The 27,173-nt window shown below is 40.5% G+C and overlaps 1 protein-coding gene across 8 annotated transcripts in view; it reads right to left on the bottom strand.

Moving 5' to 3' along the window:
* Positions 1-27,173, bottom strand: part of CDH18 (cadherin 18) — an 845,073-nt gene that overhangs the window by 343,384 nt on the left and 474,516 nt on the right. The window contains exon 1 of one of the 8 annotated variants that reach the window (XM_074945003.1): positions 12,719-12,836. The exons of the other annotated variants lie outside the window; for them this stretch is intronic. The gene's annotated coding sequence lies outside the window, so the exon portion shown is untranslated. Of the gene's footprint in view, positions 1-12,718; positions 12,837-27,173 lie in introns of those variants that run through there. 8 annotated transcript variants of the gene reach the window in all.

The following is a 27,173-nucleotide window of genomic DNA, read 5'->3' as shown; positions in this document are numbered from 1 at the left end:
GAGGGGAAAAGGGAATATTTACATTGGAATTCAAAAGAGATCTGAATGGATCCAGGCACCTAACAGCATGGGGCAAAAAATCAGCTAATTCAGAAACTTTCATTGGATACGAGCTAATGTAACAAAGAATAATACTTCACACTTATATTTTATCTTTCAGAGCTTGCAAAATTTACTCACCCACAGCAAGAAGGAATCTTTTTCAGTGAGTGTCATCAACATGAGCAAAAACTAAGCACTCTTCAACTATAAAATTCTAGTCCATATGTTGAGAAGAAAACCTTGCAATATTGAACAGAGTAACTCAATGTAGGAATATCTTCCTAAGTCTGCAGAGACAGCTCCAGTGCTGCCATGGTTGGTGCAGGGTTGGAAGCACCTACTGCAGATTGGAGTTGGAGTAGTGGTACTTGCGCCTCTGCAGAACTCTGTGTATGATGGGACTGGAGTTGAGCAAACGTTTTTGACCAATTATTTTTTCAGTGAAAAAAACAGATTCGGCAACAAGGAAACATTTCATGATTTTTTGTTGATTTCATCAAATTGTTTCAGTCGGGAAAAAAACAAGTCTCCCTTCCCCCATAAATGTTTCGTTTTGATATTTTCAAAACTAAATGTTTCAATTTTTCCATTCAAAGTGACTTAGTTTCAAAATTTCTTTTAATTTTATTTTTAAATGTTAAAAAATGCTAAAAATTAAAATAAATTTTTTTTTTCTGGTTGGACAAAACTTTTCATTTGACACTAAAAGACATTTTTTTGACTTTCCAATTTACTAAAAATTTCAAAAAATGTTGTTTTCAGTTTAACCTGAAATGTTTTTTTTTCCAATTTTTCAGAATTTCCGGCAAACTGAATAATCTATTATTCATCCAGCCCCGTGCAGCAGGGCCTATGCGGCACTCCACGATCATCCCAGCTCTATGTGCCATTCTTGTCACCTCAATAGAAGGCTCTATATGTGAGGAGCCTTGGAGCCATCACCTCCATCTCCCCCCTGCATACCCTCTGTGGTTATGTCTACATTCACACCAAGCCCTTGCTAAGACTCAGGTTTGAGCCCAAGCCCTCCTCCACACACAAATCAGTCTGACTCAGGTCAGCAAACACTCAGGACCTGGCCCCTAGAATCCTGCTAGAGGGCTGGATCAGAGCTTGAGTCCATTCCTGCTTTAAAAAAAAAAGAATATTGCTTAGATCACTGACCAGCATTGCAAAGAATGCATACAAAGCTCCCTTTTGCGGAGTATGCTGTATATCTGGATAGGCAGGAGCTAAGTGCCACCTATTGCATCAGTTAATGGACTAGCTGTTCAGCTGCAACAAAGTACACTCAGCACAGCTGGAGCAGGCATATGTGTCTTCAAGCTACTCCCTTTAAGGCTCCTTGATCTTAGGGCTGATCAAGGTGCATCTGCACCTGTGACTCCAAGAGGCCATTCTGGAACAAGAATCTGGGCCAAGGATCTAGTTCCCATGTGTGCAGCTCCCACTAGTGGCATTAAAAGAAGGTAAAATAGTTTGTTTAAAGAGTCATTTGCTTGTCTGAATTTACTAGGAGTGCAACTTTTAAATTAAGAACATCAAGCAGACCTTCAGTTTCTTAGAGGATATCCAACAGCAATACACAGAAAACAATTCTAATTTTTTTTTGATATTTTAGATTTAATTCTGCTAAAATTTCTACATTTCCAAATATTCTGCACGAGTTGGTTTGCCTGGGCTGATGGTGGTGTGGTTGAGATTCCTGCACAGAAATAAGCAAAGAATGAGGTGCTGAGTGACCAAAAATTTATATTAAGTGTTGATATGGTGTGCAGAGGATCCAGGTTATATAAATAATATTACTCAATTTTCCTCTGGCTGGTGTTTAGTAGTCACTGTTTATCCATATTAACACTGTTCGAAGTGTATAAATCTGAAGTTAAAAAAGTTTAAATATGAATGATGTCTCACACTGAGCCCTAAATTACGCTCAATTCACATACACTCTTTTAAATGAGTATATTGAAGAGTTGAAAGCAAGGTTTATTGAATGGGTTTGATTTGTAAAACCACTCACCCTTCATCTGATCCAAAATGCAACAGCAAAGATTTGGAGTTAGGCACCTTAGGAGGCATTTCTAAAGTTGAGGAAAGTAACCTACTGCTTTTAAAAACAATTGCAAATACTTACAAATGTGTGAGAAAGCTTGTACACATGTCACAGGATGTTTAGTGTCATAGACTTAAATAGGACATAGGCATACAGGCATTCTTGAGTTTTGTTCTGCAGGAGAGTTGCAAAACTCATTAAATGTAATAAGCTCCACAGTGAATAAGGCAAGATCTCATTGTAATTTAATGAGCAATAATTAGCATTCGGATGGCCCTATGAAGTGAAACTCATTGCAGTTCTGAGAATGGGATACACTTTTTTTCTTTTTTTTTTTTTTCTTTTTTTTTAAGGTGGATGGAAACCTTTCTAGTTTCAGTTCAAAACTAGAAAGTGTGTAGATATATGTGAATGTGGGATTGGGTTTTGACCAAACACACCACAGTTATTTATCAATCCAGGCCAATCTGACTCCAGTTGCACATCAGTCCATTATTAGATTCTGGAACTTGGTATTCACCTGAACTCACCTTAGTGTAACAAAGCTCAAGTTTATTGGCCATCCAGGCACACGACAAACCCTACACATTCACCCAGGCTTTCTTCTGCTCCAGTTGCTTAAGGGATATTTGCATGGCTGCCAAATTTATGGGTTGACCCTGTAGACAACTGGTTTTCAGAGTCATTTTCAAGGATATCCCTTCTGATTGGCTGTCCTTCCCTACTCCTCCATCTCCTGCGTAAAGAGAGCCAATGAGAGCAACTCCAAACACTGCAGAATTTTCTTATCCCTCAGCACATGAAGCAGGCAGTGTTCCCTCCCACCCTCCAGCCCCTCTTAAAGGACCAGGATTGCCCCAAGGAGCTCAGCCTTCCTTTTCTTCATCTGGGTTGCCATTGCCCAGTTCTGCCCCCTCCCTGGCCTAGCATGATGGAGGAAAGTCAGGGAAATAAAGGAATTCCCTCTTGATCTCCTCACACTGGGTGGAGGGGGAGGGGGCAGGAAGATGCCCCAACCCAGTGACCTCACCCAAACTCAGGATAGGAATGAGGGAGCAGATCAGATGGGGAAGAAGCAGAAGCCCAGAACAGAGGAGGACATCAGGAGCAGGAGCAGACTCTGAACAGGTGTGGTTGGGAGGCACAATCGGTGCTGGACTGTGTGGGGAAGAGGGGAATTCACTAATTCATGGGGAGACACACTGTATTATGGGTATAATGGTCCAAAAATGGTAACTGCTTTTTATGGAAATTTATTTATTGCAATTTTTTGTTCTTAGTTTTCAGAAACCATTTCCTACCCTCATCTTTTCTTTCATTTCCCCCTTGTTTTCCCCCTTTTCCAGTGCTCACCAAAAAAAGGGAGAGAGAGAAAATGGGGAAATGAATATTTTTTTAAAAAATAATTTAAAATGCTGGGTTTTTTGAGTGAAACAAAAATAGAAAAATGGCCAGGGTTATTCAATGAAATGGTTGTAAGACGTTTTTTTAACTTGGGCAAAACAATGTATTTCCCCCAAATCTCATTCTCTGAAACAGTTGAATCCTTTTTTGCAGAATCTTAAAAACCAGCCACAAATAAATAAACAAATAAATGAAGGCAGGCACAACATAGTATATTTCAAAATGGTTGCAACTTGACAAAGTTATCAGGAACTGAGAACAGAGTCTCAAAGGAAAGTGCCAGGCGACTTTAAGTATAACTAGTGTATAACATAAGCATGACATCTTTAATTAAAGATTAATCTTTGTTCCTGGAGACTCCAGGCTAATCCTGGATGGTTGGCAACCCTAAACATAACAGAGTAGGGATATAAATCTCTATTAAATTGCATAGGACTTTTCCATAATGGAAGGAAAACATCAAGAAAGTTTTAATGGTAACAAAAATACCTGTCAAAGGTCAGTAGTATTAAAAGCATTCCACAGCTGAACAGTACTGGGGTTAGCAGTACCGTATAAAACAGCTTAGTGACAGTTATGAAAGTAATGCTGCAAGGTGAGGGAGAAAGAGGGAGAATATGGATTTATAATCTGGAAGAATCCCATGGACAAAATCCATTATATGATTATTTCCATTATACATCGAGCTAAGAAAGTTGTCAGTCTGAGATCCTTCTTTTTTTTCCCCTTTTTTTAAATGTGTTGGAATACATTTGTTGGGACAAGGAGTAAAATGTGATCAGAATTGCCATGTCTGAATGTTGTATATTACACACATTTGGTTGTCCTCTACCTCCCCACCTCCAAACCTTCTATAAAAGTTTCTTATACAAAGCTGTGTTGGATTCTAAGCCTCAATCCTATTCTCACTGAAGTCACTGGAGGGGTGAAAGATCCAGCCCCTGTGTTTTTTTAGCAGCTTTCAAAGAAGGTTTTAGATGTTTTACAATTTTTAAAAAAAAACAAACTTTTAAAAATGTAGCTTTTAAAAGGAGCTCATCTCATGTCACTGCAGAAGACATTGCTAACTGAATTGATTTATTTTACACCTTGTACCATACAAATACAAAAATATGTTCACATCACTTTAAGCTGAAAAGGTGAGATAATAACTCTAAGCTGAATATCTCTAAACTGAATACAAGAAATCTTGTTTTAATTAATTGCAAATGCATTTATTTAGAGTATGTCCTCTTCATCAGCAAAGTGTGTGAAAATTACATATAACAAATGACGTGTAGTTTTTCTGTGACTTCAGTAATCAGGCCTATTATTTATTAGCAAGAACAAAATTTGAAACATAAAAGAAGTAATGATTCAGGATTTTAACCCAGCTATAAATTACAGTTTTCTTCTTTATTTTTAAATATTGGCACGTTCCTCAGTCAGATAACATGCTATGGTGCTGCTCATGTGCCCTAGTTTATTTCACCTTTCCTGAAAGCCAAGATTTTACACTTAGAAGAGTCAGCACTTCCATAGTGCTAATGCCATATATCAATGTTAAAAATACCTTCTTAGAATCAAATGAAATCTTTCTCACTACAGGACAAGCCATAGTGGCCAGCTTTCTTTCAGCAGGATACTCACTCTACACACACACACAAACTGAAAGAACGTCAATCAGTGTGACTGCTACCTAGATATTCCTGTTATATTTAACAAGAAATGTTAAAACAAAACAAAAATAGTTCATCCAAGCATAATCAACTTTTTCATGCTCCTCCGGCAAAATTGGATCCATTGTTATGGACAAAATGTATTTATAAAAATACAACCTAGTCTTCTGCACCAGCTGGAATGTCCCTCATTTATCAAACAACATAACTCGTTTTCATTTTTAAAAAGTCACAGGGCATGAGAGAATTAAACCACATGGGTTCACATTCTGCATTCACACTCATGTAGCCACACTGAAAGAGTTACTTGAATGCAGTGAAAGACAGAATTTCACCCAGTAAGGAAAGCTGAACACAGAAGCAAACTTATTTCTACAACTAGAATTAAAATGTCAAAACAGCCCACGCACTCCAAATAGCCACAGGAATTAAGTGGTGAAAAAAATCTTTGCTCATCATTAGTCTGATATTTAATTGTTTTAATTCCCCCCCCCTCAAATTTTCTTCCAGATTCCTGATTCAACCCTGAGGATGTATCCATTATTCCCTGCTTTAACCTTCATTGTGACCTCAATTCTTTCAGCTTAGGAGATCTGAAAGCAACATTTATTTTTTCAAAGTTAAAAAATCCCCTTCATGGCTACAAGTGCTATTCCATTATCAACCAGTGGGATCACTATTGTGAAACATAAGACATGCACTGTCACTTGGGGCAAAGAATTTCAATTCATAGTTCTCTCAATCTTTGCAAGGAGGAAAAGACTTGAGTGATACAAGATTCAAATTCAGGTCTCCTGCATTGCATTATATAACATTACCGCTAGGTTAAGTGATCCGGTCATTTATTTATTTATATATTTTTTTTTAGATAAAATCATTTAGTGTAATTGTGAAGATGAAAATTTCCATATCTGAAAATAAACATATTGGTCTTATTTAAACATTCTAAGAGATCATTATTCAGCTACACGCTGTAAGCAGTACCTTATAACTGTGTTTACTAGTAACAAACACTCTATTCTTAGTGGCATTATTATTGCATTTTTTAAAAGCTGATTCTCTCTTTTCCCTCACCCCTCAACATATTTTCAGTTAAAGCATGAGTATATTAATAATCATTCATTGTGAAATGATACAGTATGTGATGAACCCGTGAAAAATCACTAGTGACCTGGCAAAATGAAAACATATAACCCTCTAATAGGAACACTGCCTAGAGAAAATCCCCTCTCTCTTTTTCCTATGTTGCAACTGCCTAGTAGAGTAATGGACATAAAGCAGAGACTGAATTTATAAGATCCAGATAATATGGGTGAAATTGTCAGTCAAATGAAGTAGCAAAAGGCATGGAGGAAACTGAAATCCTGTAGTTATAATTAACTGGGCATTGGAAACACTACAAACTACAGTTAACATCTGCCAACTAGCTCAGTTTTGTTTGAAACTATCACAACAGAAAACCCGCAACCTTTTCTTGCCCCCTGCTTGCTGATTTGCTTTAAAATTTGATAAAAGTAATGACGCTTCTGTTTTCTATCCAAAAATATCTAAGTGCTCTAAAAACATTAATTAATTCACAGATAAAAATGTACTTAACCTGGAGTTAAAGTTGAAGTAAAGACATAAATATGTTTCATCATATCTTTCAAGAATATCTGTGTTTAGAAAAAGCAAATAACTATCAAAAAGCCAGAGATTAGCAATTAAGGTTGTGCTTCTTAAACAAGACTTTAATTTTCATGCAATAGCAGCCGCGACCTTAACTCTGCCTAATAGAGGCAAAACAACCAAAAATTCTAGTTTGTATAAGTCCAGCAAAAATATACATGTCAGTATAACTAATGCAATGCATTATCTTTGGAGGTCTCAATCATTTTTATATCCATTTTCATAACACTAAGCTTTAAGACATGCAAGGGTTGCTACATCATACATCAATTAACTAATAAATTACAGTATCAACTTGCTTCATGTTACATTTGTAATATTAATTATTATTTTCTTTGCACTTTTTAAAGCTTTAAGTTAACATAACATTAATTTCTTTGTTAACCTTCTGCTCTACCACCGGTTAGGGTGACCAGGTGTCCAGTTTTTGACCGGAACATCAGGTCGAAAAGGGATCCTGGCAGCTCTGGTCAGCATCGCCGACTGGGCCATTAAAAGCCCGCTCAGCAGTGCTGTGGAGCTAAGGCAGGTTAGTCCCTACCTGTCCTAGGGCACCGTGCTGCGCCCTGGAAGTGGCCATCAGGTCCATCTCATAGGCGGGGGGGCCATGGGGCTCTGCTGGCTGCCTGAGCACCGGCTTCGCACTCCCATTGGCTGGTTCACGGCCAATAGAGGCTGGGAGGGGCGGTGCCTGCGGGCGAGAGCAGCACATGCCACGGAGCCTCTTCCCCGACCCACCTAGGAGCCAGACCTGCTGGCTGCTTCTGGGGCACAGCACAGAGCCAGGACAGGCAGGCAGCCTGCCTTAGCCCCGCTGTGCCTCTGACCAGGAGCCGCCCAAGGTAAGCCTGCACCCCAACCCCCTGCCCCAGGCCTGAGCCCTCCTCCCCAAGCTGGAACCCCCTCCTGCACCCCAAACCCCTCATTCCTGGCCATACCCCAGAGCTTGCACCTCCATTTCGAGCCCTCACCCCTTCCTGCACCCCAACCCCCTGCCCCAGCCCAGTGAAAGTGAGTAAGGGTTGGGGAGAGTGAGCCACTAAGGGAGGGGGAATGTAGTGAGTAGGGGGGGAGCCTCATGAAGGGGTGGGGCTAGGCGTTCAGTTTTGTGCAATTATCAAATTGGCAACCCTACCACCAGCACATCATACTTTTCATTTCCATACTTTGACATTTCCTCTCACTCTGCTTCTCCCCTCTTTCCTTTTCCACTGCTTTCCTGCTCTACTGGCAACATCCCCTCAATCTTCAAGATCTCCTTCCTCTCCCTCTCACATATACACTTGCTGCAGACCTCTCAAGAGACAAAAGAACTAAGCACATTAGCAGATTCACATGATGAAGATACTGAGGCTAGCAGTCAAATGGGGTGGGAGGCATTCCCCCTGCAGCCACTGATTAAAGAAATTATTGCAATTAATGTAATTTTAATTGTCTCCAACTCTCTGTTTCCATGCTAAGATCTTGCAAAAAAAATTAAGAATTATTTTCTAACTGTGGAGTCACTTTTTTGTGAGTGTGTGTCTCAATGTACCATGAGCTTGTCTGATTAACTCCAGGCTTAAGCACACATTGTCCTTTCTCCATTGAAAAGCCTATCTAGCAATTGCTTTATGCACTGAGGTTGAGGTCTGTCTCTGCAAGAAAAAAAGTTACTACACACTTTTTGGCGGGGGCGGGGGGAATTAAGCTTTGGACTTCTCAAATAGTCAGTGCCCTATATTAAACTTTTTGAAACCAACAATCTATTGAAATATTCCTAATTAGAAGGTTAAACTCTTTTACAATTTAATTGTAATCAACTAATCTTTGGTCATGTTAACTACTCTTCAGTGAGGGGAATACAGGAAACTATGTTTTCTCTTTCTTGCTTTGTCCCAAAGGTGGCAAAAAAATACATTTTTAGTGTTTTGGAGAAACACCTATTTTTTGAACATGTGTTAACCTTTTCCATGTCTCTTCACATTTGGGGGGAAATCTTCAGTCCCAGACCTAAATCTACCAATTTTGGGTCCCATAGTCCTTCATTTGGTAGAAGTGGAGGGTAAAATTGGGCGTATAATGGAAACTCATTTGCAACCTTAACTTTGAAACTGCTTGCACTCCATAATTAAGCATCGGGAATCCCTATACAATTTACATATTATTCATATTCATTTTATAGATGAAGAAACTAAGGCATAGAAAGATTAAGGACAATAATAAGGATAAATACAAAGTACTACACTTGGGAAGGAACAATCAATTGCACAAATGCAAAATGGGAAAGGACTGTCTTTGAAGAAGTACTGCAGAAAAGGATCTGGCTGTTACAGTGGATCACAAAATAAATATGAGACAACGTCATATTGTTAAACAAAATGCAAAAGTCATTCTAGACTGTATTAGCAGGAGAGTTATAATTCTTCCACTCTAGTCAGCACTTATATGGCCTCAACTAGAGTATCATGTCCCATTTTGTGCACCACATTTTGGGAAAGATGTGGACAAACTGGAGAAAGTCCAGAGGCAAACAACAAAAATGATTAAAGACCTAGAAAACATGATCTTCGAGGAAAGATGGAAAATAATGGGTTTGTTTAGTCTGGAGCAGAGAAGACTGAGGGAAGACATGATAATAATCTTCAAGTACATGAAAGATTGTTATAAAGAAGAGAGTGATAAAATGTTCTCCTTTACCACTCAGGACAGAACAGGTAATTGGATTACATTGCAGCAAGGGAGCTTTAGGTTGGACATTAGTAAAGCTTCCTAACTGTAAAAGTAGTTAAGCACCGTAACAAATTACCTAAGAAGGTTGTGGACTCTCCATCATTAGAGGTTTATAAGAACAGGTTAGACAAACACCTGTTAGGGAGGGTCTCTCGAAAATACTTAATCCTGCCTCAGTGCAGGGGACTTGACTAGATGACCTACTAAGGTCTGTTCCAGTCCTAAATTTCTATCATTCTATGACCATGTGACTTGCCCAAGTTCACACAGCAAATCGGTGACAGAATCTGGAACAGAATCCAAGAGTCCTGACCCTTACTGTTATCACTAGACCACACTCCCTTTCCTTTAAGCTCCGACGTTGCTGACCCATAACATGTGTGTTCCACTGAAATCTCAAACCAAATTCTAGCTGTTTTTTTATACATTGGATTATATAAAACTACTGTATGCACTACCATTTCCTTTGAATCATTTATGTATATCACATAGTGGGTGTCCAACACTATGAACAGAATATATTTTATTGATTTGCATGTTACCTCTTCCCACCACCCCTTTGTTTCTGGTCAGTCTCCACCCCCATGTTCAGTACACTTAAGAATGCTGTGCCACAGTGTGTGTGTGTCATAGCTAATCTAGTGTAGGCCTTCTTGCTGTTAGAGAGAGAGAGAGAGCACGCGCGCGCTTATTGGTACCTCTTCAGTTTGATGTGGTCTGTTCAGAACATTGATCATGCCCAGTAAGTTCAATGCCACAACCACATTAACAGAATACTAATTCTTAATCCAAGTAAGATTTTAGGGAACCAAAGCATACCTTTGCATGTCCATTAAACCCTATTCATTGGGCTCTGAAGGAGGTTAAATATTACAAACAGCGGAAGTTCAAAACCACCTGTTCAACAAGTCCAATTTTTAAATTAATTTCTTTTTATTTTTGTTTATACATTCACAATTGTCACTGAAACCAGTAAATAACTTTAAAATCAGGAGGAAAGAATAGGATAGGAAAAATGTCAATGCATATATTTTTTTAAAAATCCTTTTCTAATGCAGACGGTCTCCCAAACTACACTAAGTTAGGCAAATTGACTATATACTGCAGCTGAGTCAGTAATAGTACACACACATTTTTGGCACACACACACACTTCATTTTGGACTTGATAGTAAACTGCTCAAGACAGAGTCACAGCATAATTCTAGTTCAGGAACTAAAGAATATTGTATGAAATTGCCGAGGAAATTAATATGGGTAGAATGTAATTACCCAATTTGGCATTTTGCCAGAATACCAGCATCAGCACTCCTACTCTTCTGAAGTCCCAAAGGATCTTTAACATCTGCAAGTGATCAGGAGTTTTATTCTGTCTGTGATCTATAAGGTGGCACCATCTCCAGCAGCACAGTGCCCCCTAACACTATGCTGGTGCACTGGATCAATGTTTGTTACCTATACATATGTTCCTGCTCATGGTTTTTTGATGGTTTTCACAGCAGAAATGAAACAGGAAGTGTGTCATTAGTGCTAGTCAGCAAGATCCCTGGTGATTTTAACCAGTCAGGAAGCATAAAAATATTCTACCAGACACAATGCTTTACATAATTAGATCCACCATGTGGAATGGGAACCATATCTTGACTTGAAATCCTATAACACATTTACTTAATTCATATCCAAGAAAAGCTTGAGTTAATTATTCTAGGTGATATTTTAAGGTGGTAAATACCAACAGGGTAAATTAGCTTTGGATATAGTCAGGTTATTTTTTCTAAATGTGTCATTTTCCCTACCAAGATGGACTATGCCAAACACACATTAAAATCTTACACTAGTTTAATATCTCCCCTGAAGACATGTGTTTACTACCATAAAGGAGAAGAACAATTACTGCAAAAGGAAAGCTACACTGTGTTTTCAGACAACCGTATTTGATTGACTGCAGCATAGAAAATAAAGCTTTGGAAACACCGGAGCTATGTTTAGAGTTCTGGATGAAGAAAAAAATCTGTACCTTAAATAAAGTCAGTGATGCTATCACCTGAGCTAACTGAAGTCCATGCTCATTTTACCTTTCCTTTTCACCACTTTCCTCTGAGCAAGAGAAAACTGATGGGGCATCACTGCTCTTGTAGTTGGATGTATCCCAAGTCCCAGTTTAGCCCACAAAGTACTTATAAAAAAAGGTATACATACTATACTACAAAGTCTGACTCCAAAACGCATTACTATTTGTTTACACTTGTGACAAGTAAGTAGCTTCCCCACCCTCTTGCCCTCTCTCAGTGGTGTCATTCATGCAGACAAACAAAGTCACACATGCACACAGGTTCAATGCCACCTTGTTTTCAGAATACACATTAGTGAAGTCATATTGATGAACTCCTTCCTTGCTAAAACCCTCAATTCCAAACCCTGCGGAAGTTCAATTGGCAAAACCATTGAGTGAGCTAAAGTAATGCTGAATCGTATATTATTTTTTGTCCATTAGCACAAGTGGTGTAGGGGTGGGAAGGGGAAATGAAGGGAGGTCTCATTTCTGGCTGTGCATTGTTTACAGTGCCCTTTACAAGAAGTAAAAGTTTAGGCACTGCTTAAGCTTTAACAAGCAGCTACAGCTAAAACCATGACAAGAGCTCTGTTCTACTGCAATTTCAGTGCTCAGATATCATGTAATGTTACGGGTACTGGAAAGACTGATTAAAAATCACTGTTCAAATATCAAATGTAATGTTCCTGCTATACAGTCTTACAGTGTTTGCCTTTTAATATATATTTAGGTACATATATAAATGAGATCTGATCTAAATCATCTGAATGTGATCACCATTAAAATGCATCTGCACATTATTCTCACAAGTTATACAGCAGAAATGTAGGTATTGTTCAGACATTCACAGATAAATGCACACAGAACACAGCTATATTTTATGCTTATATTTTGTAGGTTGCACTGCAATATTCTTGGATAAGCAAACACAATTCTAAAATATCACAAGGGTATGGCTTACACATTAGAGTTAACTTTAAAATAAGCATATTATAGGCTGTGGATCCACTGCTACAGTAATATTTCACAAAATATTGTTGACACTGGTTAGAAGACTGTGTTAGCAGCACCATAGTCCAGAAATATTAATGTTGCTACATATTAAAGTGTCATTTTATTTAAGCCTTACCTTGGCTGACTTGCCCTAACTGGTGACAAGGAACTTAATTTATAAGAAGCAAATGGGGACTTTTCTCAGTGCTCGCAGCACAGCTGCTCCCAGTCCTCAGAGAGGCACACGACTCCAGCTCTGTGTACCTCCAAACCCCTCAGCTCATATGCTCTGCTTCTGCAGCTCATGAGAGCTTCTCTGATTGGCTGGCATTGCCTGTCTGCCTGATCCTCTCCCTCTCTCTCTCCTTTTTGCCCCCCTTGTTTTTCTTTCTTAAGCACTTCAGGGCTGTGCAAATTCTAGAGCATACAGTGTTGGTCCCCCTTTAGCCCTTTCAGCAAAGTCATCTTGCATGAAACATAAAGAAAATGTATATCTTAGCTCAGCATCAGCATCACTGCAAAAAAAAGCACCCTTTGGTACTAGAGCTCTGGAAAAATGACAGCTCTGTGGCAGTTAGCCCATAAATTCAGTGCAGGAGAGGGGAGCAGCAGAAAGAAGGGGCTTGGCTGTCAGATGGATTGGGAGTGCACAGAAGGAGTGTACAAGGGAAAGCACGCAGTAAGGCATTGGTTGGTAACCTGGTAATAAATTTTCATATTTCGGTGCAAAGTCGTCACAGCCAGCTAAACATTCAACTGCTGGCTCATTCATCAATGATCCACGCGATCTGATGGTGGCTGAGAGATTCAGCGTGAGTGATGTCCTTTAGTGCCTTCTTCCAGCCTAGCCAGGGCACAGATAGCTCACCCCCCACCAGGTCAGCCCTATATATTTAAAGAAGAATAGATATTGATTTTCTGCCCTTCAACATCCCCTCCTTTACATTATTCTACTATAAACTGAAACTCTGTAGTTATTTTGTTGCCTCAGACAGCTCTGTGTCAGGACACACTGGCTTCATGAAAAATTTACTCCAGAATCCATGTCTTCTTTAACACCTTCACTTCAAACAAATCACTCCATACCTATCCACCCCAAGATAAATAGCATTGGCTTAATCCAGGTTTTAGATAACGGAGTAAACAAGTGCCAGATGCTGCTTACCCAACCTGCTGTGGGCAATCCATAAGAAATGTAATTACCATATAAGTGGCAACTCTGGCACACAGACTGTTGGCAGTCAGAGATCCTGTCTTTAGCCTCTGGGTAGCAGCATGAACTGGGATGGATGGACAGATGAAACTGAACATGCTGAAGTTACACAAGGAGGAATAATAGGAGAGAAAAATATATCTCATAATGAAACAAAAAATGGAGATGCTCGAGACTGGGTAAAGGAGAGATGGCATGAGAAATTCTACGATTTAATGTAATTGGACTAAACGCCGATATCCTGAATTAGATGCAGGGAGCAGCAGAATTGTGTCCAGCGAACAGTTAGACATCCAAGAGGATAAAATCTGGTGCTGGGTCTTCAGCATTTTTCAAACGTAAACACCATTAGCTTCCTTGGGATACACATTTTAAAAGATGTGTGCAACTTGTGGAGGAATGTTGAAGCCAGGGAGTTAGAAGTTTGGATTTGGGAAATCTAAACTCTCAGCAGGAAGTGAAACAGAAACTGTTTCCATCTGCTATGTGTGTGTCCTGTGGCTTGCAAGAGCAACACATATGAATCAATGCTTTAGTGTTCAGTATTTCTGCATGCCCTCTCTCATGCAGCGTCTGTTCTGAACGAACTAGGTTTTGTATATCTCCAGATTCAGATTTTTTGTTTTTAATTCAGCTCTTTTTGTTGTTGCTGTTACCTCAGGAATAACTTTCAAATCTCCCCCATCAGGAAGGGGTAGGAGTGCATGTGTGTGAAAAAAACAAAGCAAAGCACAACAAAATAAACAAAACTTTTTACTCTTTAATGGGTGATACAGCTTCATTTAAAAAAAAAATCACACTAAGACATTCTCTAGAGATGCCCTAACTTGGTATATTTCACTGCCTCTAGTGAAAAGAGACATGTTTGCTTGCCTGTCTGCCTCTGAAGCATTTGTTGAGATGCCACCAATATGCAACCCAGGGACAGACGAAAACAAAATTGTAAGTCTTCCCTGGTGGTTTTCACTGGTTAAGACAGTACTAAGCACATCCGCTGGACATTCATAATGCAAGTCAACAGGCATTTGCTACTGTACTGTGTAGTAAACTAGGATGACATGCAGAAGGGACTATTGATAATTCCAAAGAGCAGTGTACAAATTCCATAAAGAGTTTACAAGTTGAGGATCTCTGTTTTCTGACATTATACAGACTTCACTCAGGAAACATCAATGTAAAAAGTTTACAGGGAGCATGACAAGATGCATTGGTATAAAATGATTAGAAATGTTCTGAACATTTTGGAATTATTAGAGGGGCTCATGGGAGGAAAGGGACAGTCAGAAAAAAGATAAGCCTCAGTATACTGCCTTTCAGACTCTTCTTCCACTCTGGAGTTTATAAGGAGAATAAAAAGGAGCAAATAGCCTGCCGAAATAAAATCAAGTTATTTGTGTGAGGTGCTTAAGGTTCTTTATATCAAAAATGATTGCAGAAAAACATATCTGTCACTGGAATTTTTTACTGCACTAATCTCTGAGACTGAGAGAATGGGCATTGCTGATGCCAAGTTCCTACTTATATGACTTTGAGCATGTTAGAAGAATCCTTCTATTGAGTGATACATAGCTAAGTGATACGTACCTACCTATGAATCTAATCCAGAATTCATGCAGGACCTACTACTGAAATGCAAAAGTTAAAATTACTGTCCTGGATTGTGACAATACTATCAGAGGTATTCCCAGGGAAATGTAGGCATATCACATTCAAGTAATTCTATACATAATTTTATCTCAAGAGTCCAGTAGGCTCCTGTACTTTTTAATTCTCAAAAGGTAGAAACTCCTCCTGTAGACTACATTCAGAAAGTTCCTTTTGTGAACTCATGAGATTGTGACAATCATCACAAAAAAACCTGTTCTTTTTAGTATTTTCCATCATAAGGGCTTGTTATACAGTACTTCTAAGAGTAATGCTGAAATAGAGGTTTCTAGTTCTGAAGTAGAACATGCAGCTCTTCACTACAGCACTAATCCTTTCTGTTACATTAAAAAAGAAAACATGCAGTATTTCACCTCTGGGATATTTTTTCTTTATTGTTTAACACGAGGTGGGAAAACTAAGGCCTGCGGGCCGAATCCAGCCCACGAGACATTTTAAGCCAGCCCACGAGCGCCTGTTGGGGAGCTGGGTCGGGGGCCGCACCACGCGGCTTCGTCCCACTCCGGTGCTCCAGCCGAGGCACCGGCTGGGGGAACCGCACCATGCGGCTCAGCCCTGCTCTGGCGCTCCAGCCAGGGCACTGAGTGGGGGGCTGCACCATGCGGCAAGGCCCTGCTCTGGCGCTCCAGCCAGGCACCAGGTCGGGGGCCACATCAAGCAGTTCCTGGAAGCCACGCCATGGCTCCACACCGAGGGCTGGGGGCTGCTCCACACCTAGGAGCCAGAGAAGGGACATGCCACTGCTTCCGAGAACCACTTGAGGTAAGCGCAACTCTGAGCCTGCACCCCTGAGCCTCTCCCCATGCCCCAACCCCCTGCCCCAGCCCTGATCCCCCTCCCGCTCTCCAAACCCCTCGATACCCGCATGGAGCACCCTCCTGCACCCCAAACCTCGTATCCCCAGCCCCACCCCAGAGCCCACACCCCCAGCCGGAACTTGCACCCCTTTCTGCATCCCTGCCCCAGGCCTGATCCCCCTCCAAACCCCTCGGTCCCAGCCCAGAGCACCCTCCTACACCTCAAACTCCTCATCCCCAGCCCCAACCCAGAGCCCGCACCCCCAAACAGAGCCCTCATCCCCTCCTGCACCCGAACCCCAATTTTGTGAGCATTAATGGCCTGCCATACAATTTCTATTCCCTGATGTGGCCCTTGGGCCAAAACGTTTGCCCACCCCTGGTTTAACAGATCTAGGAACCATTTGCAGAATAGTTCTAATTTACCTGGTCTCTCTCTGCTGTCACTTATTATGCTAAATGTATTGATCATCTTGCAGTTCACTGCTGGAGAATAGATCATTCAGCTAATATTCAAACAGTTACAAAAAGACTGACTCTTTCATTAGTAAATAAGGCAATAACAAATCAGGGTCATTTACAGATTGAAAACTGCCAGCACCTCGGGGATGTACAGAGCGGCTAATCATTGGCAGCATGATGCGGCCAACTCAACGTAACATTTAAAAAAAATAGGTTGTCCTCTGTACAGCAACAGACAAAGAAACTGAACACATTTGTTGCCAAGGATCTCACCACTGCTTCTAGGATTCTGACTGTTCATATGACATTACCACCAGAGAAAGGCTCCCACCCCCGGCTTATTTTTTAGCAGAAACTTTCCAGTTTTACAACAACAGTTAGAAATTATTCCTTCTTTCCAGTCACATGAGACCTTTTGTGTTGTTTTATCAATCTACTTCCACCCACCCAAAGGAATGAGATTGTCATCTCTGAAAATGAATGAAACTCGCTCTTTAAATAATAGTGTTTTCCATGGTTGTGGGCAGGGCAAAATGTTTGACTGGACTCCACCATAACTTTTGTCCTCTGCTCTAATGCATAACAGCCAGCCACGTCTGCACGTCTGTCTGTCATACGGATGTCTCTCTCCTTTCATTATCTTACTTCTTATGTCATCAACACTTTTTTAACCCACTCAGCCCCATTTACAAGACCTTGACATACGTAACAAAACAATAGATGTCAATGTAGAGTAGAACATTTCAGTGGGATGGTCACTAATTATTATTACCCTCATCATCTTGTTTGCTACTCACATTTGTTGTATATTGTTTTAATTAAATTCTAAAATCCTCTAGACGGTATTTTCCCATGAGCCTTGATGTCGCCTAGCACGATGAGGCCTGTATCCTGATTAGGACCTCTGGGAACTAACATAATACAAATAATAATACTCTTTAAAGTCTTTCTACATACTACTATAGTATAGTGTATATGTTAATGTACCACCTCCATCAAAGATTACCCCCATTAAAATCAATGGGAGTAAGAGTTGCCAATGTTAGTTAGACATATCCCTAGAGGTTACATCACATGACATAATCTTTAATTAAAGATTAATCTTTAACTCTTGGAGACTCCAGGACATTCCTTTGTTCTTCCATTGACCTCAGTGCAAAAAAGGCCCTAACGTTGCAGGCACTCTTATCACAGCTTTGGAACAGACCATGGATCTCTCCCCTAACATATTTCTCCAGGACTTGGAGCATATTTTATTTGTCTAGAAAGTGCATACCACATTTTGGGTTCTGTAGAAATAATAAAAGAATAATTATTTTATGTTTTGAAAGCTTTTGAAACCCACAAAGACTACTGGACAAAAATGGACCGAATATAGCCCTTTAATAGGCATAATCCTTGTAATGAAACTATGCATTCATGCCAGTAAGACTGGACATGAAACAATTTTCCACAAGTGTCAGACTAATGAAAAGTTAAACGAGAAATAGGATCACATTAAAATTAATATGAACATTATTTGTTGGCTATAGATACTCTTACAGATATCAAAGCAATTGCCTTAGAGAACATACACTTCAATTTAGCCACAGTAAATATATACTATGCACAGTAACAGTCTTCTACCTTGTTCTGGAATAATCATCCTATCAAGCGAGAGGATGGTTAATTCTCTATAATCTCATAATCCTCAAACTCCTGACTGAGACTGCCTACAAGGATGCCAGTTAGTGCTAATTGCGGCAGTGGATTTAAAAAAAAAAAAGGTTTGGTAACATGTATACATGCCCACTGGGAAATTGATTCAGACAAGCAGTTCATTTTACATGAATCCCCACTGCTTGGTCCCCTTCCTCATCTGGCCCTCCAATTTCTTTTTAAAAGTTTCTTTTAAAGTTTGAATGTAAAAAGATACATTGTTAAAGATTTGCAAATTCTGCAACAGCCAACAAAACTCAAGGTGAGGTGAGGTTGCTGATGCTGCCTTGGCTCCCTATATATCTAATACCACTGGAATATTTTCTAACAAAACAGCAACAGCTTTTGCTAAATAGAATGATACCAATAATAGTTGCCAATCACAGACGAGTGACACGAGGGACCATTTCCTCTTAGTATTCCATAAAACGACAGGCAAAACATGCTGCCTGGGCATGCAGAAAACAAAGTTGCACATGCCATGAAACTACCTGTTCCCATTGAATTATGAACTCAGTAATTCCCTCTTCAGTTGCAAAGAAGTACAGAGAACATGAAATCATCTCAGCTAGAGGGAGGAAAATAGGAGTGCCGTTTCCTTTACTGAGCCCTGGTCCACACTACAAAGTTAGGCTGACCTAACTACATTGCTCAGGACTGTGAAAAATTTCACACTCTGAAATGTAGGTAAGGCAACCTAAGCTCTGGTCTAGACACCACTAGGTTGACAGAAGAATTCTTCCGCCGACCTTGCTCCCACCTCTTAGAGAGGTGCACTTACTTCAGTAATGGAAGAACACCTCCCGTCACTGTAGTAAGAAGCTACGCTACAGCGGTCCTATAGCATTTCTACTAGTGTAGACAAACCCTGAGTTTCTGCGTCATTGTACATACTGAATGGAAGAAAGTGAGGAAAAAGGAGAAGACACAACTAGAGACAGTGCTGTGTCTGACTCACATGTCAAGAGATCTTTCTGCCTAGTCTCTTACTCTTCGTATTAGTGAATAGCGTACACTGCAGTAGGTCAGGATACACCTACGCAGGAAGCCTGCTTAATTGAGACATCTCCCAGGAAACCAAAATATCCCTAACAATACATAATGGCAATGGCTGCTGTTTATTAGGGATACTTTCAAGTAACTGAGTAGGGCTTACACAAGGAGATGCATCCGATGAAGTGAGCTGTAGCTCACGAAAGCTTATGCTCAAATAAATTGGTTAGTCTCTAAGGTGCCACAAGTACTCCTTTTCTTTTTACAAGGAGATGAAGAATGTTTGTGAATCTACACTTATGCTCTTCTAAACTGACAGAGCCAAAAGAAACAATCTCTGATATACTGACATTAATGTTAACTGACAGACCAACTCTTTTCAGAGAGTGGTGCTGCTAGTTATTTATCTATTCTATTTGGATATAATAAACTATCTGGTTTCAAAATGTTTGTTTTCAAGGTAAGCGTGTAATAGTGGAATTGAATGGCTCATGTGAATGATAATGAGATACAGAATCTATCACCTCTCTGTCATCAACTTTAGGTCAGCACTGAGCAAATCTTAACATGTAAAAGCTGCATAGTCACCTATGGGGCAGAAGTTGGTGGTTTCAGACCAGTTTTTACAGGACAAGTGATAACTTCATGAAAATCAATTACAGCTGATATCAACTAGTCATAGTTGTTGGACAAAGGATTGAATGAATGGTTATGGCGATAACTTATCTCACTTATATTGGTGGCCCCTTAATTTCAAGAACATTTCTAATGCTGTATGGAGGAATCTTGACCTTCTCCTGTCTGTTCCTGCAATATCTGTAAATCATAGAATCTTAGAAATGTAGAGCTAGAAGGGACCTCAAGTGGTCATCTGTTCCATCTGCTTTGCTGAGGCAGGACCAAGTATACCTAGACCACTCCTGACAAGTTTTTGTCTAACCTGTTCTTAAGAACCTCCAGTGATGGGGATTTCACCCCTTCCCTTGAGAACCTATTTCAGTACTTAACTATCCTTATTGTTAGCTTTTCCCTCTAATATCTAACCTAAATCTCCCTTGATACAGATTAAGCCCATTACTTTTAAAGAGGGTGGTGCTCAAATGTTCTCTTTATGCACTGAATGCAGGAAAAGTTGTGAAATCCCCTTAACATATATGAAGACTTATCAGCCCCTCCACCCAGTTATTGGGTCTTTTTCCTCAACACTTAACATGCCCATTTTTTAACCTTTCCTTTTAGGTCAGGTTTTCTAGACCTTTTGTCATTTTTGTGGTTCTCCTCTAGACTTTCTCTAATTTGTTCACATCTTTCATAAAGTGTGGCACACAAAACTGGACATAAGACTCCAGCTGAGGCCTCACCAGTGCCAAGCAGAGCAGGACAATTGCCTCCCAAGTCTTACATACAACACTCCTGTTAATACACCCCAGAATGATAGTAGCCTTTTTCTCATCACATTGTTGGTTCATATTCAATCTGTGATCTACTATACATCCCATATCCTTTTCTACAGTACTGCCTAGCCAGTTATTCCCTGTTTTCTATCTGTGCATTTGTTTTTTTCCTTCCTAACTGTAGTGCATTGCATTGTCTTTAGTAAGTTTCATCTTGGTGATTTCAGACCAATTATCCAATTTTGTTTTTCAATTCTAAATAGACAAGTTTTGTTTCTAGTGTTGTAAACTTCACCCCTTTCACAAGCACTAAACATTTATTTCAATAATACAACAATACAAAATAAACCACTTACATTTCTGCGTATGTCAGAAGCACCAAATTATGGAGAAGCTGACTGCATGTTGGACAACAAAAATTTGCAGATATTTAGTCAAAAGTGGAATGTATATTTTCATCAAGTGACACATTTGATGTAACAATCACGATTTTGAACATGAAGAACTTTCTAAACATTAAGTCTCTTCTAATGCCCATCTACAGGAATGACATAGCTTTAAGGGATATGATGAATGTCCTATAAGACAGTAGACCAGCACAGAGTAACTCTAGTTTAGACTCAGCAATACACTAGGTATGGATTGAAAGTGAGAATTCTGAAATGTAGTAAGATGATAACATTTCTATTGATGTGTGAGTGTTCATTCCATTGAGACTACACTCGTGAAACATGACAAAGCAGCGTTAAGGAAAAGAAAAACTTCCAAATGCTATTTTGCCCCCCTTTTTTACAGGATAGAATCTGCTTTGAGACTTGCTAAAGTTCTCTCACTCCAGAGCTATTATTACGCCATTGCTATTATTATTCCAGGCACTACTACCTTCTTAAATCTTAGGAAAACTTTCATAAAACATAAAAAAAAATTCCATTGCAAGACACCCTCAAAATATTGCTGCAATGTGTGAAACTCTACAGTATCTATGCTTTAAAAAAAAGTTTAAAAAGAAAACAATTTGTCATGTTTCCCAACCTATACTTATGGACACTGCTAACTTGTAATAGTACTTTGCACTAATATAGTACTAAAACTGGCCTTTGGAAGTGCTAAACTCACTGTTAAGATGTCTAAATTGTTAATTAATCCACTTTGTGGGACAATGACATTTAGCACAAGGGCATGGAGTCTATTATGTTTTGCGCACACTCATTTCATTACCTTTGGGTGAACCAAGTTTTGGGCCAAGGCAGAAAAAAGGAGATAGAACAGTCTTCTGGGAGGAAAGAAAAACTGAGGGGATGGAAGGTATACAAGAACTACATTCCTGGGGGTCCTCAAAATCTTAACACTTGACTCATTTGCACTTTCATATGAAGAGCTCAAATGAACAACGGAAGCACCAAGAATTTATGGGATTTTCTTGAAGTCACACCATGAATCAGTTACAGAACTGGAAACGGAAGTCAAGAAACTAAGAGTAATTCCTATTTCCTGCTTTTACTGGAAGAAAACATTCCAGTTCTGCCAGACAACAGTATTCACCTAGTTAGGAAGAAAAAAAGTAATTGAAATACGGCTATTTATTGAGATAAAAAATGCTTTTCATAAGTGGGAAAGCATTTTTCAATACTTTGTTTGTTTCTTGTGCTTTTTAGCTGACTTTAGAAATAGTGAGAATTGCAAACAATGTTAATGTTTTTGTAGATTCGTAGGCAACAAAAAGTAACCTTATATTGATTGGTGACAAAGAATGAAACAAACAGATGTTTGCTATTTTCCCCAAGCATAAACAGAGCATGGAGGTTTTCTGAATGGTACATTCTTTTATTTTAATTAAATTAAATGTTTAGTAACATTTCTTCTGTTCTGTCAAAGAATTCAATAGATGAAATGATTAATGGGGAAAATGGCAGCATTTTCTTTAGTGCCCACATCATAAACACATTGTAGATTATTTAACATCTTTTCACTGGAGGTAGGAAAACTAAATTAATGTGAAGCCTGATTCATAGTAAAAAGGTTAGCTAGAGTACTGTGCTTTTGTCTTATGTCTACTAAGATCAAAGGCAATTTTTTCACAAAGCAAAATTTGGTAGTGAATATCCTAAACAATGTGAGACAATTTTTCCATTGTTATTGGAAGTTATTCTTATAGTTTTATTGGGGTAATTACAAAGTCTGGTTGTATTCTGAAGATTGATTATCACAATGGCATATTCAGAGATTTTATGGCCAGAAGGTACCATCAGATCATCGAGTCTGATATCCTATATAACACAAGCCATATAATTTCATCCATATTCCCTCCTGTTGAGCCAACAACTTGTGTTTGACTAAAACATATGTTCCTGAAAGACCTTCTGTCTTCATCTGAAGATTTCAAGAGATGCAGAATCCACCGCCCCATCCGCCAGCCCTGTACACTCAATCTGAAATCTGAAAGTCAAACTAGTCCTTTCCTTCTCATGATCATTTATAATTAAGGTTCTGCAGGCCAAGCTATGCCCTCAGTTACACCAATGCAATCCCATTGCCTTCAATGGAGTTGTACAGGTATAAGTGATTGGCCTTGTACCAAGCTTTTAGTGAAAAATTCTGGTTATAATTGGCAGTGGAGAGTATGCCTCATGCTATTCACTGTGTAGCTAGAGACAATAGCCTAACTTTATATTTACCATTAAAAGAACAAGATATGACTGAATACACATGAAAAGCATGTCTATTCTGTAAGTAGGTGCCATTTTTACATAATTTCCTTTCAAAGTAGCAGTAATTGCTGAGCTAAGAGATCTATAGCTTCTAAAACAGTTTAATATTCCATACTAATGAGGAACTAAACAGTTAATCTCTAAACATATTTAAAAATGGATATCTTTAACAGTGAGTTTGGCAAAGTTGAAGCTAATTAAATATTTCCCCCCCTAGTTCCTTGTAATATAAGGCTATGAGATTAATTGTATATATCTCCATCCTTTATTTTTTCTTTCTTCGAAATGCCTCATTAGAAGTAAAAGTTCATTGCTGCAAATGGAAGCCGAGACTACAGCATGCATGTTTTTCATGCAGTTGACATTTTAGCGATGACAAAGATTATTTTGACATTTACAGAATCTAGGTTGTATTTTATGGACAGAAGATTGAAGTCAATTGTGTTTGGGGTGCTGGAGGAGGCTCTGGGCTGGGGTACGGGGTTCAGGGTGTGGGGTCTGGGAGGGAGTTAGGGTGTGGGCTCTGGCCGGATGGCGCTTACCTCAGGCGGCTCCCGGTCAGTGGCGCAGGGTCCCTGCCCTGGCTCTGCGCTGCTCCGAGAAGTGGCTGGAATGTCCGGCTCCTAGGCAGAGGCGCGGCCAGGTGGCTCTGCGCAGTGCGTGCTGCCCGCACCCACAGGTGCCACCCCCACAGCTCCCTTTGACCACGGTTCCTGGCCAATGGGAGCTGTGGAGCCAGTGCTGGGGGCAGGGAGAGCATGTGGAGCTTCCCTGATCACCCCTGCGCCTAGAGGCCAGACATGTTGGCCACTTCTGGGGAGCTGTGCAGAGGCAGGGAGCCTGCCTTAGCCCTGCTGCACCAACAACTGGACTTTTAATGGCCCGGTTAGCAGTGCTGACAAGAAACACCAGAGTCCCTTTTCATACAGGAGTTCTGGTCGAAAACGAGATGCCAGGCAACCCTAGTTGGAGCCTAAGTATGTCAGTTAAAAATCCCAGGCCTATTATTGCTTCATTTATGACACTTCATACAATAATACACTGCATTGGTATCTGTACTTTTTACTAACCACATTCATTTAACATTTACAATAATCTATATGCTATTACTGCAAGGCCATTCGTCATGCTATAGTTTAGGGTTTAGTGATATGTCTTTCATTCACGTTCATTTAGAGGTTAGCAACTTGCTCATAGGGTTGCCAACCAACCCAGATGGCCTGGGAGTCTCCTGGAATTGCTCTCAATCTCCCGGTTGCTATTGAAATCAATCCAGGAGATTTTAATAGGCCAAAAAGCTGATCAGTAGCACACCTCCCTTGGCACCACCTGGCTCCTGGAAGCAGCCAGCATGTCCCTTCGGCCCCTAGGCACAGGGGCAATCAGGGAGGTGCCACACACTAGCCCCGCCCTGAGCACCGGCTCCGCTGGTGCAGAAGCAGTGCCTGCAGGCAGGGTCAGTGTGCAGAGCCCCCTGGCCACCCCTAAGCCTAGGAGCCACAGGGACATGCCGGTTGCTTCCGGGAGCCGCCTGAGGTAAGCATCTCCTGGCCGGAGTCCGCATCCCACACTCCTCCCTGCACTGCAACCCCTTGCCCCAGGCTCAGCCTAGAGCTCCCTCCGACACTCCGAACTCTTTGGGCCCACCCTGAAGCCCAGAGCCCACACCCCCTCCCACACCTTAACCCCTGCCAGTGAAAGTGAGTGAGGGTGGGGGAAAGCAAGCGATGGAGGGAGGGGGGATGGAGTGAGAAGGGGCGGGACAGGGTCATGGCCTCAGGGAAGGGACGGGATAGGGGATGGGGAAAAGTTGTTTGGGTTTGTGCAATTAGACAGTTGGCAGCCCTACCAGCTCACTGTCAATTTTACATGAAAATAGCCCCCCAAAACCTATTTTTTAAGAAACCATTATTCAAAAAATATTAAGTGAGATCCTCATCTCATCTACGATGCAAAGCACTACACTAATCAATTCAGTGTGTAACTGAACAATTTAATTTAGGTATCCAAATTTGAAAATTGGACTCAAAATATGTAACTAGGTGACCTTAGGGAGTTATATTGTGGTACATAAGCCATTTATTTTAATTACCATACTTCTTTTTAAAAATCTCTAGGGTTTTGGTTGTACCTCAGGAAACGTAGCAGCTCCTACTTTACACTCAGCAAAAAAAGGAGCAGGGGAAATGGGGTGAGAAGGCTGATCATTTATATACTACATTAGGTCCAAGTTCTGAATTGTGAGTGGGTAGTTATGTGCCAGATATTCAAAATGGTACAGCTGTTGTTGAAATCCCCTTATCACTAAATTAGAAATTGTGCCCCTACTTACAGATTTTTATTTGCTGTAGTGTAGCAAAGTATTATTCTATACTGTGTGTCCTTGACAAAACAATATTCAGGCCTTGCTGCTGACACCCTTTATAAGTCATTTGCACCTGAATACAGTAGCCCAAAATACATGAAAAAAAAAAAAAAGAAAAGGAAAAGTCTACTGCTCCAGAGTACATTAAACTCTGTATTATAAAACTGATGACTCAAATATGTCTACTGAGACAAAAGCCTTGTTAATTAACTTTTTGAAGTGTACAAAACTTCTTAACACCTGAAAACATCAATAAATAAACAAACTTGCCATTTATTATTTTTAGAGATCGAAAGGCCTCTGCCAAATAACTCAGTACCCATATACATTCCATGGTTGTCTTTTGATTCTCAAGGAGCCCCAGACCACATCTTCTATGCAGTTCCTGGCTTGACTCAACATTGAACCAAGGGTTTTCATTATTCCTTGCATGTATGTGTTTCATACACTTTCCTGACTTTTTAACTAGTGAACCAGACGCCTGCATCACAAAGCACACGTATTCTGTTAGTTCTTTACAGTCAAACAGGCCTCAAACCAAAAAACTCGCAAACACATGCATATCTTTATGCACGTTAAAAGATTCCACAGAGTGAAATGCTTCGGAGTTAGGGACAACAGCCTGCTTTCTTCTCCTGGGGTCAGCTTCTCCCAACCCACACAGGGCACCTGGCCTTCTGCAAAGCAGCTGCCCTGACTGCTTGCCCTCATGGAGTCTGACCCCAGCAACAGGGAACCTGCTGGAGCAGGGGTGGCCAACCTATGGCTCCAGAGCCACATGCGGCTCTTCAGAAGTTAATATGCGGATCCTTGTATAGGCACCAATTCCAGGGCTGGAGCTACAGGCACCAATTTTCCAATGTGCGGTGGGGTATTCACTGCTCAACCCCTGGCTCTGCCACAGGCCCTGCCCCCCCTCCATCCCTTCCCTCCCCTGAGCCTGTCATGCCCTTGCCCCTCCTGCACCCGAGCTTCCTGCATGCCACGAAACAGCTGATCAGGAGGTGCGGGCAGGGAGGGAGGGGAAGGCGCTGATTGGCTTGGCTGCTGGTGGGTGGGAGCCGCTGGGAGCCGGGGTGGGGGGAGAGAGCTGATGTGGGGGCTGCTGACTTATTACTGTGGCTCTTTGGCAATGTACATTGGTAAATTCTGTCTCCTTCTCAGGCTCAGGTTGGCCACCCCTGTATTGGAGCATACCCAAAACTACCACACCCAGTTCCAGAAGCTTCTAGATTAAGCTTAATCTGCCTAGCAACAATGACCCAGACACAACTCACTCCTACCTCCCCACAATGG

This window comes from Natator depressus, chromosome 2 (genome assembly GCF_965152275.1).
Source record: "Natator depressus isolate rNatDep1 chromosome 2, rNatDep2.hap1, whole genome shotgun sequence".
NCBI lineage: Eukaryota > Metazoa > Chordata > Testudines > Cheloniidae > Natator > Natator depressus.
The sequence above is the reverse complement of the archived record's forward strand: the minus strand, read 5'-3'. Positions and strand labels throughout refer to the sequence as shown.